An 18,782-nucleotide genomic window follows, 5' to 3' on the forward strand; every position below is an offset into this window, starting at 1 on the left:
TGGAGATGTGACACACCCAACTGTGGGTAATACCTTTGATTAGCTTATTTCTATGGAGGTGTGGCCCTGTCCATTCAGCATGGGTCTTGATTAGTTTACTGAAGCCTTATAAGAGCTCAGACAGAAGGAACTCAGTGCTGCAGCTGAGACAGACATTTTGGAGACGACCATTGACAGCAGACTTTTGCTAGCCCAGAGTTTGCCCGGGAGAAACTAAGAGAACACACATAGAGAGGAATGTCCTGGGAGAAAGCCATTTTTGAAAGCAGAACCCTGGAGCAGACTCCAGCCACACACCTGTGCCTTCCCAGCTAACAGAGATTTTCCAGGTGCCATTGGTGTTCTTTAGTGAAGGTAGCCTGTTGTTGATGCTTTTGTTTTGACACTTTTATGGCCTTAAGACTATAATTTTGTAACCAAATAAATCCCCTTTATAAAAGCCAATCCATTTCTGGTATTTTGCATAATGGCAGCATTAGCAAACTGGAACACAGCTCATCCTTAGAAAGGCCTGCTTGCAAAACTGACCCACGGCTGGCATCTGCTGACTTCTTTGGTAAACAATTTCCTACACTGATCTAAAACTTTCCCTAAGTGCTTCAATTGTTTGCACAAACACCGTGGCTTATGCTGAACACCTGTTTTCCTTCCAGGAGTCAGGAATCTTCGTCGGTGCTATGCAGAGGGTGCCTTTGTGACCAGCTCCCAGTAGAAACCTGGGTGGTGAGGCTCTGATGAGCTTCCCTGGTAGATGACATGTCACATGTGTTGTCACAACTCATGGGTGGATGAACTAAGCATGTCCTGTGTGACTTCCCTGGGAGAGGACTCTGGAAGTTCCGGACTTTGCCCCCAGCACCTTCTCCCTTGGTAGATTTTGCTCTGTATCTTAGCCATGAGTACAACAGCATGCTGAGTTCTGTGTGTCCTAGAGAATCACAGCACCTGAGGGTGCTCTTGGGAACCCTTGATCAACCTGGCGAGGAGCTTTCCTTTATCCAAGTTGTATGTATATGTAAGTGTGTGGGTGTGTATATATATATGAGTGTATGTGTATATATATATGTACACACATATATATATCTGCTTTTTTTCCTTGAATCATTTGAAAGTACATTGCAGACAGTGCAGACTTCACCCCCAAGCATGCTTCAGCCACATAATTCTCGAAACGACCCTAATATCATTATCACACAAAGAAAATGAATATGATTTCAGTAAGGTCCATACTCACATTGTCCCAACTAACTCTGGTCTCCTTAGTCTCTTTACTCACCCCCTTCTTTTTTGTTTTTTAGAGAAATCAAATTATTTGAAGCATCTAGTCACTGGACTCATAGAAATTCTGCTTTATCTGGTGGTGTCTTATGGATTATTCTTGGGATAAACATCTTCAGCAAGAACAAACATCGATAATGTGTGCTTCTCCTTGGATCACACTGAGAAGCACCAAACTTTTTGTTGCGCTATGGATAGGGCTAATTTTGATCTGATCCTGTGATTCAAATGGGGGACCTCCAGCTCTCTCTATTGTAAACGAACCTTGTTCTCCTTTGTAAACAGTAAGCAATCAATAGGGTGATACTTTGAGATCATGTGAATATCTTGCTCTTCAACTTTTTTTTTTTTTTTTTTGCATCATTTGATGATCCTTGCCACGATTATTACTTTTGGCATTGCAAAATGGTGATTTTTCTGATTCTGTAATTTTTTTCTGCATTTATCAACCAGCATTTTCTATGGAGAAGAGCTTTCCCCTTTTGTCTGTTTTCTTAATATCACCATTGACTCATGTATCTCTTTTACAATGCATTATAATTCATTACTATTGGTATCCTTATAATAAATTTGGACGTGTCTGGTCCTTTTGATATGTTGTCATTGGTCTGTGATAGCTTTCTTGCTTTCTGACACAGGATATCCCCCATTCGCCTGTACTTTCTTTGCCCAGCTATTTGTCCAACACATCCTGACTCCTTTTAGTGGAGAATGGCTTAGAACCAAATTCAGGCACTACTTGAAGCCCTTTTTCATTTGGAACCATTCTCCCTAGCTCCTGACAGCCGCTGGCTGAGAAGTCTTTCTTTTGATTTGACAGTTCTTCCTGTACAACTCATCCAGAGTAACATATCAAATAAACCCAATTATTTCTAGCTCCTTTCTTTTTATATGGTGAAAGTACACGTCTTTGTGATTTCACAGGGTCTTCCTGGGAACTCTCAAATATAGTTTCAGGTGCAAAAGATAGGCTGAAAGCTTTATTTTACTTTATTCCATTTTACATTTAGGATTCAGTTTTGGCAAGGCAAAAATAAAAAAGTTGTTAGGAAATTTGACCATTTGAGATCATGGATGCCTGAGAACATGCATGGTTGGAATTTGCCTACCTATTAAAGTGACAATATGATGTTTTCAATAAACATACAAAAAGGAACACAATTTTAAGGAGCCATAACATTTTCAGCAACTCAAAACTTTTGTTGTTTGTTTTATTAAAAAAAATAATCAAGGGGATGATAAAGTTCAGAACAAAGCGTAGAAAGCTGTTCTGCAAAGATGTGGCATTTCTGCTATTTGGGCAGATTACATAGAAGGTAAAGAATGATGTTTCCTTTTTACAACCTCTTATTAAGAGCAGACCAATATTGCAAGAAAAAAATTTTCATGTTTACAGAGAGAAAACCAAATTCTAATTTAGCATCAATAAAATATTTGATGCTAAAGGAACCATAAGCTCTTTTAAAAAATCTTATAAATAAGTCCATCAAAATGGAGTCAACTTTGAAAATTTTAACACATGTATTGTTTCTTTTCAGATTCCCTTTCCATAAGCCTTCTACAACTTTCTATATACATTCAGGATTTGTCCTTTATCACTTGCTTTCCCTTCTGTAACAACCAGCCATTTAACTTCAAAAATATTCTCTTGTTTTCTGTTAATAAACAAAAATAAATCTCATTATCTTGCATGCAAATTTGTGCCTCCTGCCACTCTTGCTCCTAGTAGAATGTCATTCATGTATATTAATTAAGACTTTAACCAAAACAACTTTTATTTCACAGAGAAAACAAGGAGGTAGATAATTGTGAACTGTCTGTCACATACCAGCATTTAACAGACAAGTAGAGCTCATGAATATACATAACATAGCTTTTTACAGCAACACACATCTCTTATACAGCTTCTTAAAGTGGCAAAAATGAACACATTCAGTAACAGACACAAAAATATAGCTTCTTTGTAGCATATGGAAAGAGGAAGCAAAAGTATATTAACTTAAAATTATGCTTAGTAATCAATGTTTCAATATTTATCTTGCTTAGAAATGATCTATATATCCCATGAATGTCCATTAATGAATCCAATTTAATATCAGTCCAAAGTTGTTTTTTTTTTTAATTAAATTCAGTTTTACTGAAATATATTCACACACCATACAATCATCCATGGTACACAATCAACTATTCACAGTATCATCACATAGCCATGCATTCATCGAGTCCAAAGGTTTTAAGTTACCTAAAGATCTTGAAAATTATCTTTAAGCTGACATACTACAAAACCTATTTACCGTTGAAACCCAAATTAGTTAAAATAATGATTCTATCTGGTTTTACATAAATTTACATTTTTCAAAATCTTAAACATTAAGTGGAAGTAATGCAAGCTTATTTGATCAGTAAACTTGTATACATTTTGGAAAAACATACCCAAGCAGAATAAAAATATATACTTGCATTATTCTTAACACTGATAAATATTATTCTTAAAACTGACATAGTTGTTTTCATTAGACAAAAAATATCAAACTAGTCTTGTTTGCAAAAGATTAGCTTAAATTATGTGCACCTGAATTCTTAAAATGCTTCTGAGTTGGTTTCTGTCAGAATATATATATATTTAAATCTAGTGCATTTAAAATATAATTTAATTTCCTTATTTTCAGTGAATTTTAGGAATATTCAAATTTATATAGGCACTTATTTATCTAACTCTACCAATCAGAACAGAGCCTCTTTAAGAGACCTTAAAATCTAATTTATTAATACAATCCAGTGGTAGGAAAACATTACACACTATCAGAGGTTAAGGTTTGTTCTAGTTTGCTAGTGCTGCTGGAATGCAAAACACCAGAGATGGATTGGCTTTTATAAAAGGGGGTTTATTTGGTTACACAGTTACAGTCTTAAGGCCATAAAGTGTCCAAAGTAACACATCAGCAATCGGGTACCTTCACTGGAGGATGGCCAGTGGTGTCCAGAAAACCTCTGTTAGCTGGGAAGGCACGTGGCTGGTGTCTGCTCCAAAGTTCTGGTTTCAAAATGGCTTTCTCCAAGGACGTTCCTGTCTAGGCTGCAGTTTCTCAAAAATGTCACTCTTAGTTGCACTTGGGGTACTTGTCTTCTCTCAGCTTCTCCAGAGCAAGAGTCTGCTTTCAATGGCCATCTTCAAACTGTCTCTCATCTGCAGCTCCTGTGCTTTCTTCAAAGTGTCCCTCTTGTCTGTAGCTCCTCTTCAAAAGTTCACTCTCAGCTGCACTCAGTTCCTTCTCTTTGAGTCAGCTCGTTTATATGGCTCCACTGATCAAGGCCCACCCTGAATGGGCGGGGCCATGCCTCCATGGGAATATCTCAGAGTCATCACCCATAGCTGGGTGGGGCACATTCCAAGCAAATCTAATCAGCACCAAAACATCTGCCCCACAAGACACATCAAAGATAATGGCGTTTGGGGGACAGAATACATTCAAACTGGCACAAGGTCTTTCTGAATTTTGGACACGCAAATGTACAGGCACAGGGAAGTAGAACTTGCAGCTTCATTTCTAAACTTTCAGCCAAGAGTAAACCGTGAAACACAACAACTCACTGGTCCGGATAGCGCTGTTCTCCTTTCTAGTGGGCATGAAATTCTTATTAAGCTAAAAAATTGAACTAAAGATAGACAAATAAACAAATAAGAAGGCTTTCTCTGTAGTTCTCTGTAGCTTTCTCTCTCTGTCTGAACTTCATTCTCTTATGAAGGACTCCAGTAATAGGATTAAGACCAATCCTGACTGAGGTAGGTCACACCTTGTGCTGGTTTGAATCTGTTATATACCCCAGAAAAGTCCAAGTTCTTTTAATCCATTCTTGTGGGGGCAGAACTATTGTTGGGTGGGACTTTCTGATTAGGTTGTTTTCATGGAGATGTGACTTGCCCATTCAGGGTGGGTCTGAAACCCCTTGCTAGAGTCCTTTATGAGAGGATAAAAGACAGATGAAACTCAAAGAGCTCAGAAAAGCTAAGAGATGAAATCCAGAGTTTTCCCTGGAGATGCAAAGAAAGGACCTACAGGAGCTGATAGAGAAAGCCATTAAAACCAGAACCACAAGAGAAAGGCCAGCAGATGTTGCCCGGTGCTGTCTGTGTGACAGAAGAACCCCAAAAGAACCCAGTGGGCCTTTGCTCAGAGAAGGCATCTTCCTTTGATGCATTAATTTGGACATTTTCAGGGTCTTAGAACTGCAAATTTGTAACCTAATAAATCCCCACTGAAAAAGCCAATCCATTTCTGGTATTTTGCATTCTAGCAGCTTTAGGAAACAGAAACAGATTCTGGTACCAGAGAGGTGGGGTGCTGTGAATTGCAAATATCTAAAGTTCCGGAATGGTTTTATACATGGATAAGGGGAAGATTCTGGAAGAATTGTGAGGAGCTTGATAGAAAAGGCCTAGATTGCTTTGAAGAGACTGTTGGTAGAAATATGGACTCTAAAGATATTTCTGATGAGGACTTAGACCGAAATGATGAGAGTGTCATTGCAAACTGGAAGGAAGGCAACCCCCTGTTTAAAGGGTCAGAGAATTTGGCAAAATTGAGTACTGGTGTTGGATGGAAGGGAGTATTTGAAAGCAAAGAACTTGGGTATCTAGCTGAGGCAATTTCCACACTAAATATGGAAAATGCAGTCTGGCTTCTCCTTGCAGCTTTTAGTAAAATGAGAGAGGAAAGGGATAAACTGAGAGCTGAACTCAGGTTCAAAGAAACCAAAAATTGATGGTCTGGAAAATTCTGGGCTTTTAGAGAGTGAGACCCCAGAGGATAGTGCCCCATGTGAGGATTTAACCAAACATGGAACCAACCAGCCATTTCAGTACAAGCCAGGATTGGAAATGGAATTGTTCAGAAAGGATTTGTGGAAAGTCCTATTGTCTGGTGGTTGGGATCCCTGTACATTGCACACCAAGACAACAAGTTGTTTGTGAGATCTGTATAAACAGAACCTCTGCCAGCCTGGACTAAAAGAGACAAAAAAAGGGACAAATTGGAGGAAAAATGACTTCAAAGGCAGAACCATGGAAGCTAAGGCCTGGAGCCAAGAAACCTCAGGCCAGGAGGGCAGACCCACCCTTGTATGTGGAGAGGGTGAGTTTGCCCTGGAGTTTGCAGAGGGCAGACCTTCCACCCCATTGTTCAGGAAGAGTGATCACCCCAGGGCTCTCAAATGCCTGGGGAATTGAGGGGAGCTTGGCCACCCCGTTGTTCAGGAATAATGCTGCTGCTCCAGGCTTCAGAGAGGGTGGAGCACATTTCCCAAGATTGGGGTGAGTCTCACTGTACTCATAGAGCTGAGCCCATTTCCCATACATTATGGAGTCCAAATACCATGCAAATGCTTGAGGACAGTGGGGCTTAGAGTTCAGCCGTCTCCCCAGTGCATTGTGAGGGTAGAGCCAAAAGCATGGCCCTCTATCCAATGCTTGGAGATGTAGGACTCTTTACCCAAGTGTTTGGAGAGAGCAGGGCTGCTGTGTAAGCCCTTGGAAAGGGTGGGGCTGCAGCTCTATCAAGCCCTGAGGACAAAACATCATTCTATAGATGACTGTCAGACCATAAAATCTAATGAAGAATACCGTGCAAGTTTTCAGAACTCTTTGGGACCCGTGACCCTTGTTTTGTTTAGCATTTATCCTATGCCTGTCCCTCCTTTGTATATTGAAGTCAGATAACTTGTGCTGTTTCACAGGTTTACAACCAGAGGGGACCTCTGCCATAGGACAGACCACACCTGTAACTGATTTTGATGAGACTTCATACTTATTACTGAAATGATCTAAGAATTTTGTGATATTGTGATGGAATGAAGGTATTTTGCATATGGAAAAAAAATCATGTGGAATTATAAGAGATCCTGAATAGTTAAAATGGTATTGTAAAAGAAGAAAATTGGAGGATATCCCTCTATTTCAAAGCACACTACAAATCTACCATAATCAAAATAGTGTGATACTGGCATATAGGTAACGATATAGACCAATGGAATAGAACTGATAGTCCAGATACACACCCATTTATCTAAGGTCAATTAGTTTTGAACATGGCACCAAGATCCTGCACTCTGGAAACAAATGTGTCTTCACCAAATGGTGGTGAGTCAACTGGAAATTTACATACAAAGCATGAAGTTTGATCCCTATCTTTCAGTATTACAGAAAAAAGTTGAAGTCATTTAGAGAGCTAAATGTAATAGGACAAATTAAGACACTCTTACAAGAAAATATAGAAGTAAATCCTCATGTCTTTGAATTTGGCACTTAATGATTAGATATGACATTAAAAGCACTAGAACAAAAAAAATTGAGCTCCATAAAAACTAAAAACATTTGTCATCAAAGGACATTCAAGAAATTGAAAAGTCAAACTACTGAATGGTAGAATATACTTGCAAATTATGTATCTGAGAAGGCCCTAATATCCAGAGTATACATAAAAAAATCTCTTACCACTTAAAGAAAAGACAAATAATATTGTGATAAATGGGCAAAGGATTGTAATAGATCATTCTTCAAGGAATATATGCAAATAGCCAACGAGCACATGAAAAGACGCTCAACATCTTTAGTCATAAATGATAAGCAAGCCAACACCACAATGATACACTACTTCACACCCAGTAGGATGGTTATAATTTTTGAAAATGTAAAATAGTTGCTGGTGAGGATGTGGAGAAATTGGAACCCCTGTATATTTGCTGGAAGTGTTGTACAATGATGCCACCACTCTGGAAAACAGTGGCAGTTCCTCAAGTTTTATACAGATGTAGCAGATGAGCCAGCAACTCTACTTCTTGATATATATCCAAAATTGAAAAAGATTCAAATAATTGTACACAAGTATTCATAGCAGGACTATTCACAATATCCAACAGGTAGTGTGATGGTGAGGTTCATGTGTCAACTTGGCGAGGTGACCCAGCTGTCTGGTCAAGCAAACACTAGCCTAACAATTGCTGTAAGGACGTTTGAGGCTGGTTAATAAACCAACAGGCTGGTTTATTAAATCATACTCTAGTACAAAGCAAGGCTCTGGGTGACAGTGTTTTCGACACCTTCATGGAGTTTTGCAGTATTAAGAGGTATAATGATGTTGGTTGGCTGCTCTTAGATACTTTGGATAAAGTTGTAAGAGAAAGGGATGAGCTGAAGGCTTCAAATGCAAAACTTAAACACCGTATGACAGGTGTAAAGGTTTCCAAGTGTGCCCTGAAAGAAAATCTTATTTCCTGTGCCCGCAGACTGGAAGTTTCTGAAAACCAGACGCAGTCTCTCATTGTGCGAGTAGCAAATTTACAACGTAAACTAAAATCTCAACCTCTCAAGGTGTCTGCTGTTAAAGTAAAGGCACTGATTGGAAAAGAGTGGGATCCGGAAACTTGGGATGGGGACATATGGATTGATAATAATGGCAGTGAGGACATTGGAACCCTGGATTCTGCTGGGTCATTGTTAGATTTACCTGTAGAGGGCTATCCTGAGGAAACAGCTTCCCCACCTCCAGTCTGCCCTAAGGAGCCTGCCACCCAACCCCCACCTAAGGAGATTAACCCTTCAGTGCCTGCTAATCCTGTAATCACCTCCCCTGAGGAAGCAGCCCTCACTCCTTTGTCTGGAGAGATTAATCCTGTTTTAAGAGATGAAAATGCAACAGAATGTCCTGAGGTGAATGGCTTGAGAGATGATTCTAACTCTTTTCATAACTCACCCTCACCAACAGTTTTTGCTTCAAGACCTATAACTAGGCTCAAGTCCCAACAAGCCCCAAAGGGTGAGATACAAAGTGTGACCCATGAGGAAGTACGCTATACTCCAAAGGAACTGTATGAGTTTTCCAATTTATACAGACAGAAACCAGGGGAATATGTGTGGGAATGGATATTAAGAGTGTGGGATACCCTCCCTGCTATGTGGGATCAGACACCCAGGGGAGTGAATCTCCCTGGCAACGTGGAATATGACTCCCGGGGAGGAATGTAGACCTGGCATCGTGGGACGGAGAACATCTTCTTGACCAAAAGGGGGATGTGAAAGGAAATGAAATAAGCTTCAGTGGCAGAGAGATTCCAAAAGGAGCCGAGAGATCACTCTGCTGGGCACTCTTACGCACAATTTAGACAACCCTTTTTAGGTTCTAAAGAATTGGGGTAGCTGGTAGTGGATACCTGAAACTATCAAACTACAACCCAGAACCCATGAATCTCAAACACAATTGTATAAAAATGTAGCTTATGAGGGGTGACAACGGGATTGGGAAAGCCATAAGGACCACACTCCACTTTGTCTAGTTTATGGATGGATGAGTAGAAAAATAGGGGAAGGAAACAAACAAACAAACAGACAAAGGTACCCAGTGTTCTTTTTTACTTCAATTGCTCTTTTTCACTTTAATTATTATTCTTATTATTTTTGTGTGTGTGCTAATGAAGGTATCAGAGATTGATTTAGGTGATGAATGTACAACTATGTAATGGTACTGTGAACAATCGAATGTACGATTTGTTTTGTATGACTGTGTGGTATGTGAATATATCTCAATAAAATGAAGATAAAAAAAATAAAAAAAAATAAAGACTTATCATATAAAAAAAAAAAGAGTGTGGGATAATGGTGGAAGGAATATAAGGCTGGATCAGGCTGAATTTACTGATATGGGCCCACTAAGCAGAGATTCTGCATTCAATGTTGTAGCTCAAGGGGTTAGAAAAGGTGTTAACAGTTTGTTTGGGTGGCTGGCTGAAACATGGATCAAAAGGTGGCCAGCATTACCAGAAGTTGAAATGCCAGAACTGCCCTGGTATAATGTGGAGGAGGGGATTCAAAGGCTTATAGAGATTGGAATGTTAGAGTGGATTTATCATGGAAAACCTGCTCACACAGCCCTGGAATGTCCAGAGGACACACCTTTTACCAGGACTGTAAGGAATAAATTTGTGAGACTAGCTCCATCATCCCTGAAGAGCTCTGTAGTCGCCCTTCTCTGTAGGTCAGATATTACTGTAGGAACTGCTGTCACTGAACTGGAATCCTCAAACACAATGGGGATAATTGGGTTCCGAGTCAGTAGAAGCCAAGTGGCTGCAGTTAATTGCCACAGACAAGGTGGACAGGGCTACCATAATGGAAAACAGGCTCAAAGCAGCAATCAAAATAATATGACTCACAGAGACTTATGGCATTGGCTAGTGGATTATGGAGTACCAAGTAGTAAAATAGATGGGCAATCGACTAAATTCTTGTTTGAACTATATAGGCAGAAGAATTCTAGGTCACGTGAACAAAAGTCTCCCTTGAGTTACAAAAACAGAGTCACGGCCCCTTAATCAATTCCCAGACTTGAGACAGTTTACAGATCCAGAGCCCCTTGAATGAAGGGAAGGCCGGGTGCCCTTGGGGAAGGACCCTGTCACACTGCCAAAAATTTATACTGTTAATCTTCCTCCCAGCCTTCCCCAAGGGGACCTGTGGCCTTTTACCAGGGTGACTGTGCATTGGGGAAAAGGAAATGCTCAGATATTTCGTGGATTATTAGACACTGGTTCAGAAGTGACATTAATTCTCAGAGACCCAAAACGTCACTCTGGTCCACCAGTCAGAGTTGGGGCATATGGAGGTCAGGTGGTTGATGGAGTTTTAGCTCAGGTCCATCTCACAGTGGGCCCAGTGGGTCCCCAGACCCATTCTGTGGTTATTTCCCCAGTGCTGGAATGCATAATTGGAATAGACATACTCAGCAACTAGCAGAATCCTCACATTGGTTCCCTGACTCCTGGAGTGAGGGCTATTATGGTGGGAAAGGCCAAGTGGAAGCCACTAGAACTGCCCCTACCTAGCAAAATAGTGAACCAGAAGCAATACCAGATTCCTGGAGGGATTGCAGAGATTAATGCCACTCTTAAGGACTTGAAGGATGCAGGGGTGGTGATTCCCACCACATCCCCATTCAACTCTCCTATTTGGCCTGTGCTGAAAACACATTGGTCTTGGAGGATGCCAGTGGATTATCATAAGCTTAACCAGGTGGTGACTCCAATTGCAGCTGCTGTTCCAGATGTGGTATCATTGCTTGAGCAAATTAACACATCCCCTGGTACCTGGTATGCAGCTATTGATCTGGCAAATGCTTTTTTCTCAATTGCTGTCAGCAAGGACCACCAGAAACAGCTTGCATTCAGCTGGCAAGGCCAGCAGTTTGCATTCACCGTGCTACCTCAGGGTTATATCAACTCTCCAGCCCTATGTCATAATATTGTCCGCAGGGATCTTGATCATTTCTCCCTCCCACAAGACATCACACTGGTCCATTATATTGATGATATCATGTTGATTGGACCTAGTGAGCAAGAAGTAGCAACTACTCTAGATTTGTTGGTAAGGTATTTGCATGGGAGAGGATGGGAGATAAATCCAACAAAAATACAGGAACCTTCCACCTCAGTAAAATTTCTAGGTGTCCAGTGGTGTGGGGCCTGTCGAGATATTCCTTCTAAGGTGAAGGATAAGCTGCTGCATCTGGCCCCTCCTACAACCAAAAAAGAGGCACAACGCTTAGTTGGCCTCTTTGGGTTTTGGAGACAACATATTCCTCATTTAGGTGTGCTGCTCCGGCCCATTTACTGAGTGACTAGAAAAGCTTCTAGTTTTGAGTGGGGACTGAAACAAGATGAGGCTCTGCGACAGGTCCAGGCTGCTGTGCAAGCTGCTCTGCTGCTTGGACCATATGATCCAGCTGACCCAATGGTGCTGGAAGTGTCAGTGGCAAATAGAGATGCTGTTTGGAGCCTTTGGCAGGCTCCTATAGGAGAATCACAACGCAGGCCCTTAGGATTTTGGAGTAAAGCTTTACCGTCCTCTGCAGATAACTACTCTCCATTTGAGAAACAGCTGTTGACCTGCTACTGGGCCTTAGTAGAGACAGAACGCTTAACCATGGGCCACCAGGTTACCATGAGACCTGAGTTACCTATCATGAGCTGGGTGTTATCTGACCCACCAAGCCATAAAATTGGGCGTGCACAGCAGCACTCCATCATAAAATGGAAATGGTATATACGAGATAGAGCTTGAGCAGGTCCTGAAGGTACAAGTAAGTTACATGAGGAAGTGGCCCAAATGCCCATGGCCCCCACTCCTTCCACCTTACCTTCTCTTTCCCAGCCCACAGCTATGGCATCTTGGGGAGTTCCTTACAGTCAGTTGACTGAGGAAGAGAAGACTCGGGCCTGGTTTACAGATGGTTCTGCACGATATGCAGGTACCACCCGAAAGTGGACAGCTGCAGCACTGCAGCCCCTTTCTGGGATGTCCCTGAAGGACAGTGGTGAGGGGAAATCCTCCCAGTGGGCAGAACTTCGAGCAGTGCACCTGGTTGTTCACTTTGCTTGGAAGGAGAACTGGTCAGAGGTGCGTCTGTATACTGATTCCTGGGCTGTTGCTAATGGTTTGGCTGGATGGTCAGGGACTTGGAAGGAACATGAGTGGAAGATCGGTGACAAAGAATTCTGGGGAAGGGGTATGTGGATAGACCTTTCTGAGTGGGCAAACAACATGAAGATATTTGTGTGCCATGTGAATGCTCACCAGAGGGTGACTTCAGCAGAAGGTTTTAATAACCAAGTGGATAAAATGACCCGTTTGTTGGATATCAATCAGCCTCTTTCCCCAGCAACTCCTGTCATTGCCCAATGGGCTCATGAACAAAGTGGTCATGGTGGTAGGGATGTAGGTTATGCATGGGCTCAGCAACATGGACTTCCACGCACCAAGGCTGACCTGGCCACAGCCACTGCTGAGTGTCCAATCTGCCAGCAGCAGAGACCCACACTCAGTCCCCGATATGGCACCATTCCCCGAGGTGATCAGCCTGCTACCTGGTGGCAGGTTGATTACATTGGACCACTTCCATCGTGGAAGGGGCAGTGATTTGTTCTTACTGGAATAGACACATACTCCGGATATGGGTTTGCTTTCCCTGCACAACATGCTTCTGCCAAAACTACAATCCGTGGACTTACAGAATGCCTCATCCACCGTCATGGTATTCCACACAGCATTGCTTCAGACCAAGGAACCCACTTCACAGCAAATGAAGTGAGGGGATGGGCACATGCTCATGGAATTCTGTGGTCTTACCATGTTCCCCATCATCCAGAGGCAGCTGGGTTGATAGAACGGTGGAATGGCCTGTTGAAGACTCAATTACGGTGCCAACTAGGTGGCAATACCTTGCAGGGCTGGGGCAGTGTTCTCCAGGAGGCTGTGTATGCTCTGAATCAGCGTCCACTCTATGGTGCTGTTTCTCCCATAGCCAGGATTCATGGGTCCAGGAATCAACGGGTGGAAACAGGAGTGGCACCATTCACTATCACTCTTAGTGATCCACTAGGTAAATTTTGCTTCCTGTCCCTGCAAGCTTAAGCTCTGCTGGTCTACAGGTCTTGGTTCCAAAAGGAGGAGTGCTTCCACCAGGAAACACAACAATAATCCCATTGAAAGGAGGAGTGCTTCCTCCAGGAAACACAACAATAATCCCATTGAACTGGAAGTTAAGACTGCCACCTGGCCACTCTGGGCTTCTTATGCCTCTGAATCAACAGGCAAGGAAGGGCATTACTGTACTGGCTGGGGTGATTGATCCTGACTATCAAGGGGAAATAGCACTGCAACTACACAATGGAAGTAAAGAAGAGTTTTCCTGGAATACCGGAGATCCCCTAGGGCATCTCTTAGTACTACCATGCCCTGTGATTCAAGTCAATGGAAAACTGCAACAACCCAATCCAGGCAGGACTACCAATGGCCAAGAAACTTCAGGAATGAAGGTTTGGGTCACCCCACCAGGCAAAGAACCATGGCCAGCTGAAGTGCTTGCTGAGGGTAAAGGGAACATGGAATGCGTAGTGGAAGAGGGTCATGATAAATATGAACTACGGCCACGTGACCAGTTACAGAAATGAGGACTATGATGACATGAATATTTCCTCGTTTTGTTATGATTATGTTTGTATTTGTCTGTAAAGCAAATATCTTTGCTTTCTTCTCTGTTTTATCCCCTTATCATATGGCATAAGCTGCAATGTTCATTTTGAAGGTATGGTTTTAGGTGATGTGTATAACTGCCAAGTTGACAAGGGGTGGACTGTGATGGTTAGGTTCATGTGTCAACTTGGCCAGGTGACCCAGCTGTCTGGTCAAGCAAACACTAGCCTAACAATTGCTGTGAGGACGTTTGAGGCTGGTTAATAAACCAATAGGCTGGTTTATTAAATCATCAGTCAATTGACTGCAGCTGTGACTGATGACTCACAAAAGGGCGTGCCTTCCACAATGAGAGAATGCAATTGGCTGGATTTGATCCAATTAATCAGTTGAAGACTTATAAGCAAGACAGATAGAGGATCTTCACTTCTTCTTCAGCTGACCAGTGAAACATTTCCTGAGGAGTTTGTCGAAGTTGCCAGTTCGTTTCCTGAGGAGTTCATCGAACACGTTTGTCGAAGATCCCAGTTCATTTCCTGAGGAGTTCGTCAAAGTTGCTGGTTCGTTTCCTGAGGAGTTCATCGGACATCTTCCTTGGAGTTGACAGTTTGTTGACGGCTCTACAGAATTTGGACTCGTGCATACCCACAGTTGCGTGAGTCACTTTTACAATTTGATAATCAGAGACACCTCTCATTGATTCTGTTTCCCTAGAGAACCCTAACTAATACAGGTAGAAACAAACCAAATATCTATCATCTAAAGAATGAATAACCTAATTATGTTATATACATGCACAGGAATACTGTTCAGCCATAAAATGGAATGAAGTAATGGTACAAGCTATAAAATGGGAAATGTCAAAAACATAAGTGAAAGAAGTCAGATTAAAAAAGTCACATTTTCAAAAGATTCCATTTACATGCACTGTCCAGAATAGGTAAGTCAACACAGACAGGAAGATTAATGGGTATCATGGGTTGAAGGTGGTGGGTAATAGGGAGTGGTTCCTTTTGTGGGTATGAGGTTTCCTTTGGAGTAGATTACATGCCCTGGAACTAGATAAAGCTGATGCACAACATTGTGTGTGCACTATACACCCCTAATTATGCTATTTAAAATGGTTAAATTAATGTTATGTGAATCTTTCCTCATTAAAAATTGTGCAGATAAGCCCAAGCAGAGTAACTGCATGATATTTTATTCAAAGAAATCCAGTTTTCTCTGGAATATAAAACATATGCACTTAATGGTTATACATTATAATATAAACATTAACAGTTCTAAATTTTAATATTTATGCTCTAATTTTTCTTTTTCATGCAAAAAAAACACACAAAATATTCAGCGAAAAATAAAATAAAATGGCAAGTTAAAAAAAAAACCAAACACTGAATTCCTCTCAAATGTCCAATTCACTTGTGAATGAAATGGCAGCAAAATTATGCCCTGTACTGTGTTGTGTAGTGTAATTTCTATATAATTTCCTCTTATCAAAAACAAGTATAGACTTCCAGGAAGATGGCAGAATAGGACAGGCAGAGCTCACTCCTCCACCATGGAACTAGAGAAAAGGCAGAAAATGACCAGGACAGCAGTTCCAGGCTACAGGTGACCAGAGAGAGACGCCCACATTATATAGGGAGGACCTGGATGAAAAAGCTGAGAAACTATGACTGGCAGGTAGGGGTGAGTTTGTTCAATCATGACCACACCTGCGGCTGGTGGGGGAGCGGTGCACTCCCACTAACGCTGCCAGCTGGGGAGAACATCCCCCTCAGTCCCACAGCTGGGAGTTCCCACGTGGGAACCCAGGAACCAGCTGACTCTTTATCCAATCAGAGACCGTGCTGCAGTACCCAGGGCCACCCCTCATTGCTGAGGCAGTTTTGATGTTTATTTTAATGTATAACAATTAACTTGTGGGCATCTGGTTTTGGGCACCTGGTTTTGGGGATCACTGGGGGCCCTCCCCTTGGGAGGAGAGGGGGATGCAGAGCACAGCTCATATGACAACTGGCCGGCAAGAGAGACACTCTGGGTTCTGCTGCCTCTGTCCTTTCTCCATGGAGGCCCAGAGCACTCACTGGCCATGAGGCAGGTACAAGGGAGAGAGCCGCACTGCAGCAGGAACAGCTCTTCCCCTGCCTCAGAGGTCTGCGGATGCACTTGTACAAAGAGTTAATAATACTCCCCAAGCTTCCCCTACCCCAATGCAGGCTCCTCATATCCCGAGCATGGGGTGGCCCTGGGAGGACCACAGCCACAGCTATGCATCCTGAAGTCACAGGCTTCATTATGGGTCTTCTTTCAATTTTAGTTCCTAGATTACATTTTCTGATTGTCACTACCTTCTGATTTTACTTCCTTTTAAATTGGGGATATTTGTTATCTTTTCAAATTTTTGAGGTTTTCCTCTATCTTATTTCATGGACCATTTGTTTGCTGGGTCCATGAGCTCTTTAAAGATCGATTTTCTTTTTTGGGATGTGGCACTTTCATATGTACATTTGCTGAATAATTGTAGAATTCATTCTCTTTTTTTTTTGAGAAAGTAACAAGGATTTTTAATGTCAAAACAAGTGTGAGACAGGAGCATAACAGAAGACAAACACTTAACTAGCCCCAAGATGGAGCCCCTCATGCTAAGCCCATGTCAGCAAACCAAAGCTTATGTAAGTTGCAGTCTCTTGTATGTTCTCCTGTTCCCAGAACATGAGACCTGAGAACAAATCATAGCTTACCAGTTCCCTTTTCCTTCTGTAGCTCAGTTCCTCTAAGCCAAGGCAAAGCCAAGTAAGGAAAACTATGCAGTACCGATCATTCAATAAGGATATTTTCTTTAGACCAACTGTTCTGCCTATATATAGCGTGCTCTTGCTGTCACTCTTCAGAGCCTCCATCCTTTTTATGGACTGGATAATTCCTAATTCATGAGTTTATTCATTAATAAATTGTGAGATCCAAAAAGTTAATTTCCTGTGGTTAATTTTTGCCTTTTTTTTTTTTTTTTTTTTTTTTTTGACAGTTTTGGTGAGGAAAACAGGATCTAAAGGCAACTGCTGAGGGCTCTGGAGGCAAGACAGAAGGAGGTAACTGCTGAACCATTTTCAGTTCTCTGTCCTTTCCAAGGTTGATGGGTGAGTCCCTCTCATTATCTGAGCTCCACTTTTTGTATTTGAGCTCTCTGATCTCACTAGCTCATAGTTCAAAGGTTAATGGGTTAATCTAATTGATGAGAAAGATCAAATTTTGAGCCAGAATCCCTAACCTCTTGGTGCAGCCCAATTTCATTTTTGCTACTACTAGTTTCTTTGCCCATGCATGAGGTAAGAAATGAAAAGAAAGGAGGCAAAAGATGGCAGCATACAGAGGTGTTGACCTTAGTTAGTCCCCTGAAACAACTAATAAAAAACCAGGAACAACTAGTAAATAATCTGGAACCTCCAGTGGACAACTGTGACAACACATCATACACCAACCTAGATTGGGTGGAATGGCTGAGATTGCAGCATAGAATCTGTAAGTAAAAACTTCAGAACCAAGCCAGGAGTCCCCACCCCACCACTGCAGGCTGAGCTGCAAGACCTCACTGTAGAGGAAAGCAGCATTCCCAAAATGAGCAAACACAGCTCAGCCTAGATCCAACCAGGTTTTAATTGACAAATGTAGACTGCTGAACACAAGCTACAAACACAGACAAACCCCTAAAAAGCAGCAAAGCACCCTGAGGTCACTGCCAGTGGAGGAGGTGGGACTGACTGAGAGAAAAAAATTATTAAAAAAAAAGAAAAAAACCCAGAGACTTTTAGAGACTGAACTTAGACAGCCAGAAGGTGCCTGTGCTCTGGGAAAGGAGCCTAGAAGAACAGATGCTCTCTGTGGCCAACAGGTGAAACTGGGAGGCCACTAACTGGCTCTGTAAAGGGCTTTCTTTCCCTTTTTCTCTCTCTCAACCTGTGTGTCTCAGTGGAGAGAGCCTCAGCCAATTTTCAGTTCACAGTGCTCTGACCCAGATATCAGTGGAGTTAACAGAGTCAGAGATACAAATGAGTAATTCAAATGCAGAAGATAACTGCCTATGGGGTGTATTTTCTATAAGAGAAGGGAGGTGGGGCCCAGCCCAAGTGCCTGCCTTCCCTTCAGAAATCACACCCCAGGGCCTGAGGGAAAACAATTAATCCAAAAACAACTTAACCTGAAAATTAAAGGGTCCATAACTCTTTACACCAGTGGGGAGTGACAGGTTGACAGGTGATACCTGCTGGGCAGGTTAGGAAAAGAACAGGGGCTAGAGTGCTCACAGGAAAGTATGCCAATCCTGTAAGAGACACCCTCAGGGAAACGTGATACTGAATATTTCCCCCTTCTGATACCAGAGCCCATTCTGTTCTGGGAAAATCTGATTGGGGTAATCAAGGAAACCAGATGCCTAAACAACAGAAAACCACAAATCATGCTAAGAAAAATGAAGATATTGCCCAGT

Source organism: Choloepus didactylus, chromosome 5 (assembly GCF_015220235.1).
Source record: "Choloepus didactylus isolate mChoDid1 chromosome 5, mChoDid1.pri, whole genome shotgun sequence".
NCBI lineage: Eukaryota > Metazoa > Chordata > Mammalia > Pilosa > Megalonychidae > Choloepus > Choloepus didactylus.